This window comes from Falco rusticolus, chromosome 4 (assembly GCF_015220075.1).
Source record: "Falco rusticolus isolate bFalRus1 chromosome 4, bFalRus1.pri, whole genome shotgun sequence".
Taxonomy (NCBI): Eukaryota; Metazoa; Chordata; class Aves; order Falconiformes; family Falconidae; genus Falco; species Falco rusticolus.
The window spans coordinates 11135332-11153670 of record NC_051190.1 but is presented as its reverse complement, the minus strand read 5'-3'; positions in this window follow the sequence as shown (position 1 = coordinate 11153670).

The window sequence follows — 18339 nt, the reverse complement described above, 5'->3', positions numbered from 1 at the left end:
TGTTTGCTAGAAGTGCTTAGAAAAGGAACTAATTATCTCAGACGTTTGAGGATAGAGCTTGAACTGGTGATCTTTGTCATAAGAAGAGCTTTTTTTTAACCTGGCCCATCTTGCTTTGAGTAACTCTTGAAAGCAGGAGAGATTTACAAGGGGGCGGGGGGCTTTAACCTTTTTAGGTAGGTAGAAAAGAACTGCCTCTTATCTCAGCACCTCCTATTTCTTAAGCAGTACAGGCTAGTGGAAGCCAGCCAACATTTGGGATAAGGCTTATCTAATTTAATGATGGGACACAGTAACAGAAGCTGGGGGTCTAACACAACTTTCTGCAACTGAGGAACATTGCTGTCATTTTTATTTAGCTTTCAACATTTGTATCTCCCTTTTTGCAGTGGATAGCTGGAAGCTTCCATGGCGTCTCTCATGTGTGAAAAGAAAAGAGCTCTAGCTCTAGGGCAAGTAAACTTGAAGGGTTGCCATTTTTCTGAAGTCTATTCTTTGCTATTACTTGTATTGCCGAAGTTGCTTGTTTTGCATGAGAGTGCCCATTTTGGTGGGTATTGGCTGTAATTATGAGAGAGATATTTGGCTCCAAAGGTTGTACAGTCTGAATAAAAAACATTTAAGAAAAAAAACAACCCACTCAAAACCCAAAGGAAATGCTGTAGAGAAGGACAGGACTTGTCCTTGGTCATACAGCTGATCACTGCAAGAGTCCTGACTCAAATACAATGTCTCTACCACACCATCTCTGTACATACCTCTTCTGTTGATGTTGCCTGTTCTTGAAGCACCAGAAAGAAATGCTGACTCTGTAGAGTTTGAAATACAGATTCAAATTGCCCTTGTGTATGTATATAAAGTAGGTGTCTTTAGAACATAACCGTGAGCAGCTAATTAATGAAGTGGTACACTTCATTCTGTCCTTAATCACCAAATCAGTGTGTCAGCAGTGAGCTCATGCCTGCAGGAAAAAGAGGGTCAGAGAATCAAGTGGTCCATGTGCCAGCAGGGTCGTGTTTTTCTTTGTTCTTTCAGAACTGTTGAGACATCACAGCCTTGATGTTATTTCATCCTTGTAGAATATCTCTACTTGTCCAGAGTGTTTCCTTTATGCATAGTCCATTAAGCGATGATCAGAGCTTTGAGCGCCTGCAATTCATCGAGTTTAACGCTTCACGTTTACTATAAGAGAAGGCAAAACCATTTCTCTGTGTTTTTGGTTGTTAAAAGTAATTGCTATAAAGTCTGGATCATTTACCCAAGCAGTGCAACAGACTGATGCTACCAGGGTTCTAGAAGGCTTTGCTGGAGAAATAATGAAATTGCCTGAAAGCTGTTACATTGCTACGGCCCAGAGAGCTTTGTTATGAGCATAATGAAGTAGAAGCACCCTCTAGATATCAGGAGAAAGGATCGTTATTTATCCTGGGCTCAAGCCCACAACTCTGAAGACCTGAATAAAAGCCTCTGTCCTGCTTTCTTGCGTTCCATGGGTGTGTCTGTGGTGGGAGGTTCTTGCATGAAACAGGTATTGCTCGTGTAGGAGCTTCAGTCCTTCTGTGGATGTGACCCTTCCACCATCCACACCTCACATTTCCCACTGATAATGTGCTGCAGCAGAGGTAAACACGTTGAAGGGCACTCTGTGTCCATGAGAATGGGGCAGTAGAGGAGGAAGGGAGGGACTGAACAGGACAGAATTGAATTTCTTCCTGTGGTTGTAGTTTACCAGGGCATCCCTGATGTGAGCTGAGGTGCTGCTAGCATCCTCCAACATTTAAATGGGAGACTGGGGTGGAGGGGAGGTAAGAAGGGAAACCCTGTCATCTGCATGTGGCCCACTGATGGGTTTATCTCTTGGCTCCTGAGGAGCTCTGCTGTGCTCTGGTTCCTGCTCAGGTCGGGGGAGCAGGGGGCTGATGGACTTTCAGCACCTGGCTGGATATCTAGGAAATTTCCATCTCTGTCCGATGTTCCCTGATAGCTGGAGAGGGAACTTGTTTGCTGTTTCTACAGTAACAGGAAGATTCTGTTATGAGGGGATTTGGCATGAGGAAAGTGTGAACAAGGACAGGTTCTGTCCCTGCTGCAGGGTCACTGTGTTACCTTATGGCTGGGTACCAGTGACCCTTTCTCAGATTGGGATTTGTTAAATGCCTTAAAGTATTTGTATGGGGAAAGCCATTCACGGAAGAGCAGCGCAGTCTGTAACGATTCACTGCTATGTGTTTTGCACCTTTTTCCATTGAGTGTTTCTGTTACTAGTAACAGTCCTTATGTTACTTGCTACCTTGAACGGTGGATAGCGTCCTGCTGGCCTGGTGGGTTTCCTGTGTAAGCTGTCTCACAAACACATCCTGAAGAACCAACCAGATCAAAACCGCCTGTCTAAGCACAGCCCTGAAGCACGTACAGCAGGCTAAGCTAGACCATGCAGCCTACTGCCCTGTTTTCAGGAAGTATGTGGGCATTGTACAGCCTGTAAGAGCCAAGCACAAGCATTGTCAGTTAGAGACCTCAAAAAGTCTCCTCTTCTCCCTGCCCACTGGCATTCACACATGAGACTGGTGCTTTCCGGCACGTGCAGGCGCTCCAAGTCAGCATCCCCCAGCCTGGAACCTTCCCAGCAGGTACCTCTGTCATCTGGAAGGTTGCTGCTTTGTTCCATTACCCAGCAGAGCTATTACTGCAGCAACAGAGTGCAGATCTGACCAGGCGGCAGCTTTGCCTTTCTCTTGTAAATCCTCTGGCAGGAGCCTGATGTGATTCTTGCCAAACACCTCTCTAAATGGTAGGAAGACCCAAGAGGTTTCATAAGCAGCATGAATGCCCGGAGATGTGGGCAGCAGAGGTCAGAAATGGCCTTTCTTCACCCTGTGTCAGAGCTTTGTGCTCACATAGATGTCTGCTGGAAGGCACGAGAGGCTGATGCCCATGGCTCCCAAGTCAGGTGGGGCACAGGAATTTTGCAAGCTTGTCGAACGTGACCTTTTAAAGGGCTTGAGATGAGCTTCACGCAATTTGTTTTCATCTTACAACAGCAAGAGCGCTTGATTTTCTGTAACACTGTTTTGCTTTATTTCTATCTAAAAGACTTAGCGATTCCTGGATGTACATTTGTAATTTTCTCACTTTCCCCTATGTACATGTTCCATGGGTCTATAATTGCCACTTGATGACTGCTTACCTCCTGTCCCAGCCTGAGTGGGATGGGGTTACCCTGCTCTGATTCTGAATGAGGGAGTGTGGCTGGTGTTTCTGAAGACAAGTGATGATATGTGTGGATCCTCCTGGCAAGATCCTGCTTTCTGGATGGGACAAAGCAAATTCATCCTCTGAAGAAATCTATCTGGAAGGACAGGACCCTTTAGGAATATATAGTTATCAGTCTCTCTAATCTTAGGTGCCCATCACCTGTATCCAAGTTGTACAATATAGATGTCCAGAGGGGCCAGAGCCATTCAATAAAGCTGCTGCTATAGTTCTCTACATTAATACTGAGCTTGAGTGCATCACTCCTGCGGTCAGTGGTCTGGAAAACTACGTGCAGCTCTCAGACCAGAGAGAGCAGTCGGGATAATAAAGGAAGGCACAGGCTGAAGCAGCACTGGGATCCTGACAGTCACAACTTGGAACCCAGGAAAGATGTTTTTCTGGTGCTGGGGGATTGTCTTTGGCCTCTGTGGCAGCACTTGGCTTGCTAGTTCCCAGTATTTCCCTAAATATATTTTGGATTTCTGCAGCTCCTATTGTTTGTGATAAAGGGTTGGACAAAAGGTCCATTGATCAGGCAGTTCTTGTGATCCATCTCTGTCTGCCTCTCAAGGCAGCAAGTTTGTGATTGCAGTGACGCTGCAAAGCCACTGCACTACATCAGGCGGGCATAACTGCTGGGAGGAAAAGAGGTGCAAGAGCAGCGGGTCCAGACCTGGGGGTCCTTTTTCCTTTCTCCCCCCACGAATATGCGAATCGCTGTGTGAATACGGTGCAATGTGCGACAGACTCGGCCAACTCGCTCCACAACGAATTCAAATCCAATGGTAAACTTTGTTCCCTGCTAAACTAGAAGATGGAAGCGTCTGCCAGGTTTGAATGTGTGTGGCATTTGAGCCCTGTGTGGAAGATTATTACTGATAAAGATGCTGAATTTTATAATTATTTTTTTACAAAAGAGGGCAACTAAAGAGTGGAGAGGATCTTGTTTCTGGAAGAAAGCCCCTGAGTTTCTTAGGAAAAGTGAAATATCTCCCATAGTTGTTGTTTGAGCTAAACGTCTGCTTTTCTAACAATGAAAAATGATGTTTGGTACAATTAGATAACATATGGAAAACAGCCATATTGATTCAATTCTTCCTGTTTCTTTTTACTGTGTCGTATTCAAAATACAGCCCACGTTGGAAATGAAATCGCATTGCATGCAAAGATTCTTGCAGTGACAGAGTAATTAAGTACTTTTATCCCTAAAATAGTAGGCAATAGGATATTGAAAATAAAAAGCATCAACATTGCTAATGTGTGTACAGAAAAGGAGGTGTTATCTTGTGGCTCTGAAGTAGAACTTAGATTCAGGCATAATAACGCAGATACACAAGAAACTTCTGTTTCAAAGAACTAGGTGGCGAAAAAAAGTGTGAGATTTCAATAAAGATTCATTAGAATGTGGTTAAGAGTGTGATATTAAGGACTGACAGTAAAATTGGTCAGAATTAGTTGCCTACTGTTCTAACTTATTTTGAGTTATTTTACTTACGTATTTTATAGAAGGCCTTTTTTTCCAAGTAATGGAACACAGAAGTAACATCGTGACTTTAAAACTTAACATGTAAAAGGATGTTGTTGTATTTTCGTAATTATTTTTTTTTACATTGGGCCCTGCCTGTTTCTGACACCTCCTGTTCCCAGTCCTGCTGCTGGGGAAGACGGGCATGGAGGTCACTCGGCCAGATCCAGGGACTCAGCCCTGCACTTGCTGGTGCAGAAGCTCCTGTTGTGCTGGGTCCAGGAAGCTTTGGAAACTGGGGTGCGAGGAGTGCGCATGGGCAGGCAGGAGCCGCTGGAGCTGGGGGCGATGCCAGGGAAGAGCTGCTGCGGGGTGCAGCCCCCAGTCTGGTCACAGATGGGACTGGAGTGGGAATGGGAGCCCGTGCCTCCCTGTGATCTCTGTAGGCTTTGGATGTGTCCACTTAAGCTTGTCTCGTCAGCTCATCCGTTAAGTGTGGAAGTCATTAATTTCACCCAGATGGAAAAACTGTCTTATGCTCCTGCTCCAAAGGGAGCCTGCGCTGGCTTCCTCCGCGTGATGAACGCACGCAGTGGTGGCCCTACCTGCTGCCGCTCGCCGACCTTCTGGCTCCTTCATCTCGCCTCTGCGCTGCCCCGCTCCGCTGGACTCTGCTGTCATCTCTCGTTTGCAAACCCTCACATCAGCGCAGCGCGGGGCCCGCTGACGGCTCTTGCCGAGGCGCTCTCCTCGTTGATGTGCGCGGCGGGAAGATGAAGGAGCGCTCTGACAATGGGGACATTGTAGCCGGGTTTCTGCACCCTGGCTGGGGAAATGAGCCGGGCTCCCCGGAGCCCCGCATCCCCGCTACCTGGCCGTCTGTCAGCCAGATGACGCGGGTCCGATGCCGCAGGCGTGCGGATGGGGTGTGGGAGAGAGGCTTTGGTGGGAGTGAATTGTGACGGCTTTTGGCTAGGAAGGTAATTGAGGGGAACAAAGCTGTTTGAGCAAACAATGCAATAAAAGGGGGTGCAGGATTTGAGGTCCCCCATGCATGCTGATTTGGAAAGCGTGTGGCCGTGGAGGTCTCTCTAATACAAATTGAATACATCATTTAATTCATAACTTGAAGTAAAACCTCTGCCTGGGGTTTTGGTGGATTTGCTTCTATACTCAAGCTCTTTTTTAATTCTTTCTTTTCTTTTACTGGCATCGGCTTCCTGGGAAGAGTGTTGCCAGGGAGCCCGCTGCGTCCTCTGGGGGTTTGTTCTTTCTTTTGCCTTTCTTCTCTTCCTCTGCCTCTTTCCCTTCTCTGTTCTCTTGTAATGCACAGCCTTTTTCAAACACTCCATCTCTCTTCTGCTTTTCCTCTTGCTTTCTCTGGGATTGCATCTGCTATACAGAGGGTTTATTCCTCCTCTACAGTTGTACTTTCTCTTGCCTTTAGTTAGCAGATTTCTGCCTTTCCCTTTCTCTTCCCCATTCCCTACATTTTCTTTCTTATTGCTCACGCTTTCTTCTCCTGTTTTGGGGAATTTTATTTTTCATTCTTTCCTTCCTCTTACCTTGCTGGCTTGCCATCCTCCCTTGCAATGTCTGCTCCTTGCTTATCAACCCCTTTCCTTCACTTCTGCCACCTCCTTATCCCCCCTGGTGCTGTACCTCTGAAGTGAGATGGTCCAGCTCGGGGGACAGCAAGCTGCCAACAGATTTGTTGCGTTGCTCCATTGCAGACCTCCTCTGCTTGGGCTCCTCCTCAGCAGCAGCAGAGCACCAGGCTCTGCTCAGTGGCTCAGCGACTCACCAGCACCACAGGTGGGCAGTGGTCCCTCGTGGAGGCGTCACCAGAGGCTGGAGAAGTTGGGTGTTGATTTCTCTCGGGGGCAGATCTCCTGGAAGCCAGTGCAAGAGTGAAGAACAGAGTTGGGGTACATGAGGTATCCCTCCTTCATTCACTTAAATAGCATCATCCTGCTGAGCTCGCCCAGCCGAAGTGTAAGGGTTCGCCTGCTGTTACCCTGTGCGATACTGGGTGGTTGGATTGCAGGATTCGGATGATGCTCAAACAAGTTCATGCGGGTGGCCTCTCGACAGGCAACAGAGGTAAACTGGAGTACGGTGGCCAGGCCAGAGGTGCTGCCCAGCATGATGGGCAAATTGTGTGCGTTTGGCTCTGGGCTCTGGGAGCTGGGCTGGCAACTTCATGTGCTCTAAACGACCAGATTTGACGTGTTGGTCTTTGCACCACCCCTACAAACGGACAGAAGTGTTACCTGCTTGAGGCCATTGGATGTTACGGGTACCTTGCCAGTTTTCTCCTCGTGCTGGCAGAGCTGAGATGGTCTCTGCCAACCAGCCTGACGGTCCATTTTGGAAGAAGCAATGCTGAGCCTTGCCCACACTGGCGTGGTGAAAGCAGGGATGTGGATTTATTTTGCTAGGCTGTCTGCACCTTCTCCCATGACCCGGTCAGACCTCGTCACCCAAGAAACATTGGGATTAATCAACTCGGATGGGAAACTTGTGGCGGATGCAGGATGTTGCAGTGAGTGATTTAGCTGAGGGCAGCCTCCATTCCTTCATTCGTGTTGGACGTGGCCAATGCTCTCATACAGCAGTAAGGGTCCTACACTGCCCCAGGTGCCGTGGGGCAGCCGGGATCCAACACCACGGTGCTCACAGCCCCACGTGTCCTGCTGTCACTTGTCGTAGGTTTGAGCCTGACGAAACCCCATTCCTGACTGTTCAAGCTCAGTCCCAGTGGTTTGGGAATGTTCCCTACTTTCTATTTTGGGCTGTATATTTTTCCAGACTTTTCCAGGGTGTGTGGCGTTTCTCTACTCCGTTGGCCAGTCGTGTTCCCCCCCCCCCCCGAGATGGCTGCCTCTCAGCAGCAGAAGGAGCAGCTGAAGCACCACTAGGCTGGGCCACTGTAAAAATATTCTTTATCAAAAATGAGCATTGCAAAGAGCACTGTAATTCTTTTGACCACCCCCCTTCCCCTTTTTTTTTTTTTTCCTGTAGGAATATTTCTGCTATTTAATTAATTATTTTTTTTGTTTTAATATCTCTCTTTCCAGACTTTTTATTCTAGCCCCACTGCCTGCGATCCCTGCAGGGTGGGGGAGGAGGGCTGAGTGACAGGCTAATAACCTGCTCCGGCTCTCGCTCCAAGCCCAGTGGCAGGTGTCCCAGCGCCCCTATTGAATGCCACCATCCAAAAAAAAAGAAAAAAAAATTATCAACAATCTTCCTTCAACAATGATTTATTATTGCCATAATTTGCCTTGGTACAATGAGCTGCGGAGCGTATTTCTGCACCCAGCTGACAGGTATTTGATGGCTCCAGGTTCCTATTTTATTTAGTCCTGAGCCTAATATGATTTGGTTACCCTCGCCCCCTCCTCCCCATCCCTCTCCTCCCTCCCCACCCAACCTTTTCTCATTTTGTTTTGTTTTCTACGAGTGTGTGTTTCGCATAACCCTGGGCCGGCTGACAGCGCTTGTAAAAACCAGAAGTCGATCTTGCAGTGGCTTTTCACCATTAATCAAGCTGCCTGGAATTGGAAAGTAACACTGACAGGCTTTTATCTTGGAGAGAAGGAGGATGGCAGATGTATTTTATGGTGGATGAGCCTTCACGGCTTCTATTAGACTGGGACTTCAGCGGTACAAGGTGGTGGTTTGGGGGAGGAGGGGAGCGAGGGGGAGGAGAAGCCGGGGAGCAGCCTATAGATAAATAGATCCGTCAGTCAGGCGATGTGGAGGTCTCCAGGCGGCCAGCCATTGTAGGTGACAGAAAAGGCAATCAAAGACAAAACAAATCAAAAGGTACATCTTATCAGCAGCAGGCCAGCTGGACTTCCACCGCACTCGGAGGCCCCGCCGAGGGCAGGAGAAATTAATCGTGCTGTCGAGGCCAGAGAAATTGTCGCCGCTGAAGGTCCAAGTTCAGGCGAGCGGAGGTGGCCAACATTAAAGGAGAGGGAGAGCGGGGGGTGGGAGGAGAGGAGCGAGGAAGCGAGTGCTGCCGTCCCGCCACCTCGCTCCCTCCCTCCCCCCGGCCGCCGCGGGCTCCTGACAAGTGCATTCATCGTGCGATGATAGCTCGGCACCTATGATTGGTACCTTTAATAATATAGCCCTCGCTCAGCTGTCACCCTGAAAGAACAATTTTTCCTCCCGCTTGCCTCGATGCAAAGATACATCTGTAATGAGAAGGGTGACAGAAAGTAGGAGTGCGGGGAGCCAAGGAAAGTTTGGAAGAACATTAATCAAAAAGTGAAGCTGGAGGTGATGCCGGCGACTCGACGCGCCCGTGCCTCCGGCAGGGAGCCAGTGTCGGGTTTGAAGCTCCTGTCGTGTTCCCTGGCCTGCGGCACCTCGGAGCACCCCCAGCGGGGGGAGAGGGATCCTTTGCCCACCCTTGGAGAGGAGCAGCTTTGAAAGCCACCGTCCTCCTGCCCACCGGAGCTGGTTGTGATAAGAGGGGCTGGGGAGTAGCCCTGTGCGCAGGGAGTCCTTGGTGTAAACCAACACGACTCTGGTGTGCAATGGATTTACGCTGGACAGGGATCTCTTTTTGCCTCTGCTGCCTGGAGAAAGAAATATGTGATTGCAAGTCCTGTGAGTTTCCCTGCAGCGGGGACCTACTTGTGTCCTGCTCTGGGTAACTGGGACTCCATCCTTTGGATCCCAGCCAGACCCAACCCCATCCTTAGCATGGCTGTGCAGAAGCTGCTGTTTCCCCAAAGGAGTTTTGCCTTCCAGGGCATGGTGCCCTTGTCTCCAGGCTGGCCCCTGTCCCACCACGCTCTTATGGCTCCTCCTGCATGCAAGATGCTTGTGTGTGGCCCAAAGCCTCCCCAAAGCCCTGAGCTATGGACCGAGTTGCAGCGCTGTGCTGCCCGGAGCTGCTGCCCAGGGGTGCACCGACACCTTGCCCTGCATCACGGTGACGGATGTCAAGGAGCTCCTGTCACAGTCACCCAGCACTGCACGCACCCGTCCACCCCTCGAGCAATGGTGCCTGTGTGGGATCCACTGGGGAAGACTGTGGGGGGTGAGTTCCACCCCTGGCGTAAAAGAGAGGCCAGCAGCCCCGTGCCGGCAGGCTGGGGAGAGCAGCAGGCATGTACATCTGCGGGAGGCATGGAGGGGGCTCGTGTTTGTTGTATTTAAGGAACATGCCTATTTTAATTTAAGGGATAAGAGCGATGTCTTCAGACGCAGTTACCTCCTGTGGTTTTTAGTAGCTTTCCAGGCTGCTGGCTCTGCTCTGTTGGTGGTTGTCAGTCCCTCCCTGGGACAAAGCCCTTGGGCTTGAATTCTTCAGCATTAGCATTTGGCAGTCAGTTCTTTCATTCTGGGTATTCACTCTCTTGTACCTACAACCGATTTGCTAATCTGCATCTGTTTTTGTTTTTATCCTAATAAAAGTGGGCATTATATGCAGATCTGGATCAAACAGGTTTGTCTGTAAAAGCTGGGGGTGCTGCCTCTGCGATCCATCCTCTCAAATCCCAGAGGATCAGTATGAAAGCAGGGAGGGTTAGGCAGCATCTCCAAAAGAAGTACTTTGTTCTATATGGTTTCCAAAAATTGGGTGGTGATTACTCTCTGCCTTCTCCATGAACGCAGGTAATGCCTGCAGACAGTAGTTGGTGGGTGCGTGAACCATATGGCTGGCGTAAACGTTGGTAATAGGTGGTGGTGAAAACAGTCCTTGAGGAGCATTTCCCTCATCCATACAGAAAAGTTGAATCCAGAGTGGGTAAGCACAGCTCGTGCAGGGAAGCAGAGCTCTGGTCTCCGTGCGGACCTCCTTAGCAAGAACACACAGAAGAGGAAACAGGTCCTGGACGCTTGGCTTGGTCTGTCCATCAGGGAGCTTTGGAGAACGCTTAAAGGATCAACTCTTTACCTATCCTCTCTAAAGATGATACAGATTCAGTTTGCTGGTGCTAAAATGAGGAAATAGTGCCTTTGCCTGGTAACGTTTTCTGTAGGCTGGTGTCTGCATGGTCTGGAGCTGTAAGAACAGGGACCTCTAACTCAAATGCCTGAGGTGATTTTGAAAACCGAACAACCAAAGCCTGAGCTTCACTGAGACTTGGGCTCCTTCTAGATACGGAGGTGGTTTGGGAGAACGTGATCCCAACACCTACATTCCTGAATTTCCACTAATGCTATCAACCTTAGCATGAGACCATCCGTTCATCTGAAGCTTGGGTTTTGCAGAGGTACTGTGCGTTTTTAATTCTCATGTGCCTGTGATCTCTGAAACTTAAGTGCCCAAAGTAATGGATGCTGGAAAAGTGTTACCTAAGAGAATGACTCATAGAAGATTGCAGTGCAAATCAGGGATAGAGTTGGGCCTTGAGATACCAGGACATGACTTCTGAATTCATTTCAGCCGTTACTTCTCTAGTGGAAGGATGTACGGTACGTGCAACACAGGCTTGGCTTCACGCTTTCAGAGCTTATCATGACTAGTCAGCTGTATCTCCAGAGTTACTGCATCTACAGGGGCTCGCGAGGTGGGAGATGCAGAACCGGCAGCAAACCTCTGCCAGGTGATTGCATCCAAATCGATGGGACCCTGGGAAGCGGGTTCTTTTCCAGTGCAGACAGTTATCGTGCTGACGTTACTCTCTGGGCTTGGCCGGAACAAAAAGCTTTCGGAGCTAAAACCCCAGGTCTGTTAGGGAATCCTGCATCAGCGTCCTAAGTGCTGTTGGGGAAACGGTGCCCCATCTCCTTTATGAATGAGTCTCAAAACTACAGTCCTAGGGTACGTGATGATACCGATATGCAAAACACACAGTGCAACCTGCACGCTGAGAAGCTGTTATTTAACGTTGTATTGCAATACTTGGGCAGGTACAGAGTGTAGGAGGCACAGCCACAACCAATGGCCTCAGCTAAAAATGTGCAAAATGACATTACACGAAATCCATCCTCCTAGTCTAGATCCCCAGTAGCCTCACTGCAGTCAGTGCAGGTTTGCAAGAATGTAAGTGGAGCCAGAGCTCCATTCGTAATGGAAACCTGGTGAATTATAAAACAAAGCAGGTTTCAAAGTGCTTTCTTGACATGCGTTAATCTCTTGCTAACTCTAAAGTATTGCACCAAAGAACTAGACACTGCATGAAATCTAACCAGAGAGGTTGTTACCTTGGGCAAGATGCATTTAAATGAGAGATGAGGTCATATTTGCATCATATTTATAGTTATGGCAGAGCACAGATATGTTGCAGTATTTTGATTGCTTTTGCAGATGGGATCAAATTGTCCCTTAATCGCATTAAAGAAATCAGGTTACGATCTGGCTGCTGTAGCACCATTCCACTAAGATGATTATCAATAACTTGGTCCTGTCTGCAAACACCTTAATGAAATGGGGAAACTACTCAACATAGTTGAATTTGCAGTGTAGAAATGACTCAGTCTTTGGTCTCCTGCTCTTACCACTAGACAATACTCTTCTTCTGGCTCATAACTTCTTAAAGCACGCACTGAAGGTCACAGGATAGCAAGCCAACCCCCGCCCTTGCCATGCCATGGTGAGTGTTCTTCCTCTGCTCCTCGGCAGCAAGCAGAGTCCTTGAGCCCTGCCATATCTCCTGGACATTGGTAGGGCTGAGAGACCCTGGAGTGATCGCCTCTGCTCCTCTCTGGCTCTTGACGTGGCAGGAGCTGAACTGTGCACAGCATGTTACTATGACTGCTGCGTTCACAGTTACCCCGTGGGGTGTTCTTGATCCCACCCGTGCTCGCTCCGTGCTGGAGAGGAGCAGTAATTCCCTCTGAGACAACGGGAAATAATTTCACTATGGTTGATTTTTTTTTTTTTTTCCTGGCCTAATCTGAAACACGTCAGCTGGCCAGAGCTCTCGCCTACTTTCCCTCCCCAGCAAAGGTCAGCACAGACCCTTCCAAGCTTTCACTGGAAGTAGCTCAGCAGCACCTCCCACACCTCCTTGCAGTCTGCATGCCATGGTCAGTGGAGGTCAGAACCAGGAGCCTATTGCAAAAGTCAGCATGACACCAGATCATGGAAACCACAGGTTTGTTTTAAAAAGGTACTTCAACCTACAAAGTATTGTTTTTTTCCTTCCCCCAAAGAGTGCAGTGTATTTTCTGATCTCAGAAGGTCCATTTCAGGAGGTGGGATGGCCAGTCCCCAGGAATGTCCCCTGCTAAGAGCTGCATTTGACACCAATATACTGCCCATCTTCACTGTAAAGATTGGAAGCTTTCCAGGACAGAAATCACCCCTTGCTGTGGGGGCACACAGCATCCCGGGCAACAGAGCCATGGCCCCGTCTGGGACCTCCAGCCATAACCAGGAAACAAACCAAGGAAATAGCATGTGCTTGGCAGACATCCGTTCTGGACCAGGAACAAAGTTCCTAGGCAGTTTTAAAAATCTCTTCTCATATGCATCATCTTTGTTACAATGCTCTGGGACTCAATTCAGTTGCCCGAATGTAGGTCGTGAGGTGAGGCACGTGCCACCCAGCCTCCCCAGCATCTGCAGGGGGTTGGCAGCTACGAGATGTGGAGCAGCACCTGCCGTGGCACCGTACGCCAGCCTGGGGGCTCGTAATTACATGTTGTGGTTTCATGTGTGGTTGCTGTCGCCCTTGGGCGATGTCTTCACTTTTGTGAGCGAGTCTGGAGTGCTTTGTGATCTGGCGACGCTGGTCTCGCTGTTCTTGAGGGCAGCGGTGGGTTCAATCGGGCTCCCTGGGAAGCCACAGATTTCGTTGGAAGTAAGATGAGGTTTTGTTATCTGCACCACTGCTGTGCTTGGTACCTGCTAGGTACCACCACTGCCTGTGAGGAGGTACAATAGCTCAGGTCAGAAAGCAGCGAGCCAGGCGCCAAGGGGATGAATAACCGACCCAGAAAAGGACTGTTACAGCCACAGGCGTGCTGAGCGCCCTGTCAGGCAGAGCTTGGTGGGGCTGGAGTCCAGTGTCGTGGGGAACTGGCAGCTGCAAGGACAGTGCCCGGGTCTAGGGAACCAGGGAATGGTGGGGATGCTCCTTTCGTCCTTGCTGAGGGTTGCTTGGCAAAGGTCCTTAACCAGTAAGTGGCCTTTGCTGTGGTGGGCACGGGGCTGCCCCCTCCCCCTGCTGGCCCCAGCAGCCGCCCCGGGCTGGCCATGAGCAGCTCTGCCTCGCTCTGCGCCCCCATTATCCCGTTATCCCGGGGCGAGGGGCGCAGCCTCGCTGGCTCTCTGCGGTGCTGCCCGCGCTTGGCCTGGGAACGGAGGCACGGACGTGTTACCCCACCTGCCTCCAACGGCCCCTGCAGCTCCCGCTCTCCCACGGGAGACAGGATCCGTGCGGGGCGATGGGATCGAGGCCGTGGTGAGCGGGCATCAAAATCTCAGGTTGTGCCTTTTCCTGCTTTTCGTTGTAGACTCGGGAATGAGAGTTTTCTTTCTTTGGGAAAGAAAGAAAAAGCATCAGCTGCAGGTGTTGAGGCAGGTGCGAGCTGCTCTTCGCTTCCTTGCCATCCCTGCACTCCTTCCTCTCCCTGGCTTCTGATCTGAAATGTATTCAAGTCTCTTCTCTTTCTCCTTGTTTGCCTGGTTTTACATCGGAAAACTGTCACGGTGCTGTCAGCCAGTGGAGAGGGGCAGCAGCAGAGCCAGGGGCTGGTGCCTGGTTTGGGATGGGGGCTGGGAATGGGGGCTGGGACCCAACAGCGTCTACAAGGTCAAGTGAGCAGTGTTAGGTCCTCTCCTCTTTGGAAATCTTTAATTGGCACCCCCAAAAAAAAAACAAGTGAAGGTTGTTTAAATTGTTGTTTGTAATAAAAATAAATTGGTTCTTAATTTTTATTGTTTAAAGGAAAATAAGTCTGCTCTTTCCCTGGCCTGCTCACTTTATCACCATCTTGCCATTAAATAAATTCTGCGGTTGCAACCTTGCCCACTTCCAGGGTATCAGTGCTGTCTCTGCCTGCTGTTAATGACTTGCTTGGACGTGCACAATTAAAATATGTACACTGATGCACAGGCTCCAAGGCTATAAATCAGCATAGGAGATACTGATGGTGAACTAGGAGTCCAAAGCGTATCTATACGCAGCTCCCACAACTGACACAGAGCTGGGCACTTGCATTTCTTCCTTTTAAAGGTACTGAAATGTTAGGCAGGAAAAGCTCCTGTTTGCTTCTGGGTGCTCTGAGGCTGGACAAGGATAGTGGAGTTTAAAATAAATTCCTGCTGGTAATGACTCTTGATTACCAGGGTATCTGCTGCCAAAACGAGCAAAAGGCATCATCATCTTCACTCCTCTGGAGTGTTTCCCACCCTGAGGAATGCTGAGGGATCTCATGCTCCAAGCGTGTGTGCAGGCATCAGCACAGAGGAAGGGTCTCCTGAACAAGCATTTTGTTGGCCTGGCTACGGCGCTGAGGATGCAGGGTGTAAAACAGCTCACTGGCATAACACCCACACGTCCTCTGGCTGCCCTGCATCCCTAATCCCAAGGTTCTAAGCTTGCCTCGTGCCTGCTGTCCCCCAGCAAGGCCCTTACCCTGCTGTAAGCTGCTGCGCACGACCCAGTGCTGCTCTTCATTGGTACCCCAGTTTCAAACAGTAAAGGCCAATGCAAGAAGGGAATCACAAATTTTTTCCGTTGAGAGCATCTGGACCAATTTTTGAGATGGAATGTTTTCAGGATGTGAGTAGCCTTGAGTTTTCCTGACATCGGTGGTCTCCTAGGTGGGTCCGTTTTCAGAATGTCTCCCGTTTTTCTCATAAAGGTTAATGGCGTTTCAGATGCTTTTGGCCACACGACAACTAAGATGCAGCAATTTCTGCCCTCAGGATGTATAAAGGGGGGGAAGTCACCTCCCGGGTACTACCACACCGCGGCATGGGCTGAGGAGGCACAGACACTGGATTTATCTGTATCCACTGTCTCAGAGCAGGATCCAAGTGTGGCACCGCTCCATGTCGAAAGAAAATCACAGCTTATAATATTCAACTGGTCACTATAACCCCCACCCAACCCAGGTTTAATATTAGAACTATTTTTCACGTTGAAACCGAAATAGTACAAAATATGGGCTTGCTGTAATTGTTGTTAGATTATGTGTCACCCTGATAAGATGTAACAAATATTTTCCTACACAGCAGGGCCCGTTTCCCTGCAAGTAATGGATGGAGAAACTTCTCATAGTGTGTAGGCAATCGGTCGTAAAAACTTCCCTTTATAAGATTAATGCATTAAGTGCAACCTTTGTGGAAAGCAGGAAGAAAAGAATTAAAATAACAGTTTGTTCTTTCACATTTAATATTAATAACCAAGCTTATTTGGTGGGAATGTTCCTTGCCGCATGTGCGTTCCCCTTTCGAGGGGCAGCTTTGTGCGAATAGGTATTTCTACGTTTTTTTTGAAGATCCTTCAGCAGCAGCTGTTGTGTGTGGTGCAGTGATTCTTTCAACAGAACTATTTTTATCGGTAATATGAAAGACTATTTTCATGGGCAAAGCTTTGACACCAATAAGTCTGCTGGACGTCACTTAATAGGCTAGATAAACATTTGCTCACCATTTAGCGTAGAAGGATTTTCCCTTTATATCACAGCTTTACGTCTTTCGTAGACACTTAATGGCCATTAGAGAGATGGCACCCTCGGGAGAGCTCTCCGGAACCAGCGCTCGGTCAGGGATGAGGCCGGGGCTTATTTGCTGCTGTACAAACATTAACGTGCAGGAGGGAAAAGGGGGGCCCTTGCCACGAGCTGGTTTGCACCGACTCGGGTCCTTCAGCAGCAGAACGGTGTTTAGGAGGCACACGTCAGCAGGCAACAACCACCCCTCCCCAGCACGCCCTGCACCCAGTTCGGCTGCTGCCCGTAGAAAGAAGCAAGAGCCCTTCCGGGGGATGGTTTGGTACCAGCTGCCGCAGAGCAGCATCTAACTTGGCAGATGTAAGGATGGTCGTACATGATGAAGTAATGATTTATTTTCTTTTTAAATTGCTCAAGGTTTGGGAAGAATGCCAATTTAGATTGATGGCTGCTGCTCCCCCCCACCCCTTCCCTGTGTATTTTGAGATCTTGTTTTCTTCCTGAAGTACACTTCTGTACCTGCAGTCAGTCTCAAGTGACAGGTCCCATCAGTCATGCAGTCAGCTATGAAACTGGGGTCGGACGCGACCGCTTATTGTCAGTGTGTGGCACGCAGTTCACTTCTTCCTAGGTCTCTGCTCGATAACTGAGGTCTGGTAGGCTATCCAGCTTGTTTTACAGAGGATTGCTAGTTTTACTCCTTGTCAGAACAGGTATTTCTTCCCAGTTTTACAGAGCTTGAGTTTTTATGAAGAACATTTTGTAAGCAAGGAATTGGTTTGCCAAAGGAGAAGCAAGAGCTTCCACCCTCTCCTGACAATGGTAGGCAGTGGGAACAGTGGTCTTAAATTTCATTTTTCCAGGACACACCACCCGTCGCTGCCCCAGTAGGTCTTTTGCTGCTGTGCAAACAGAACTGAATTTATCAGTAAAAAGCCGATGCCGTCAAACGTTGATTGGGACTTTGAACAGCTCTAGCATTAAGCATTATTTAGAGCTCATTGAAACTTCTTTATAAATCGATCAGTTAGGTATTTCAGAAAAACTCAAGGAAAAATGGTACTTATATTCTTGAATAACTACATTCATCACTGCCAAGAAGGACTTCCAAACTGCAATAGCAAAAAAAGGTACAATTTTGACCCTTCAGCAGCTTAATTCGCTGGGTCTCTTCCCATCATGCCATAGCACTACCACAGAACACGGCAACCCACCCCAGTAAAAAGATACTTTAGAAGCACTGGGAAAATTAGTCTGATGGTGTAATTGCAATCTGTATTCATTTGGAATCAATGAGAGAGAGATTTTTAGGTTTGAAAGCAGGATTACTCCTTGGCCAGAAATATTCAGAGATAAACCAAAAATCATTCATTAAATATCTCTGTCGCTACTGTTTAGGTGCAGACACAGAAAAAGGAGTAGATAGATTATTTAAAGTATGAAAGCTAATTAGGGTTGGCTGACAGATTACTGAATTTTACTTTGAAGAATGGGGCAGGTTTTTACATGACTGAGATGGTAGAATGTGATCAAAACATCATTAAATCCGAACTATCCACCCTCTTTCCAGCTCTGCTTTTTTTTCCCCAGCAGTCTCTGCTGTCCAGTCCATGTTTTTTGGAGCCGAAAAATCATTAGCAATTTCCACTAACAGCACTTCAGCACAAGGAAGAGATGCCTCCGGAGCATATGGGAGTGGGGACAGTGGGTTTTAGCAGCTGGACTCCTTCCCCAACAACATGATGACTGAGCTTGCAGGTTAGTTTTAGGAGTCGGAATTCTACAGTTTTAACAAGGAAGCTCTGTTACATTTGATGCACAGCAATTAAGCCACGTAAATGTATTTTATACAAACATGCATGCTATGGCTTTGTGATCATTTCAGCCTCTCTAACTACCAGGAACTCTTAAAAGAAAACCTCTTAGGAAAGCAAAATGAGTAACAGAGGTGCTTTTTACTTTAAAAAAAACAAAAAAGCAATTGCCAGTGTCTGCCTAATGTAATGGCACTGAGATTCTCC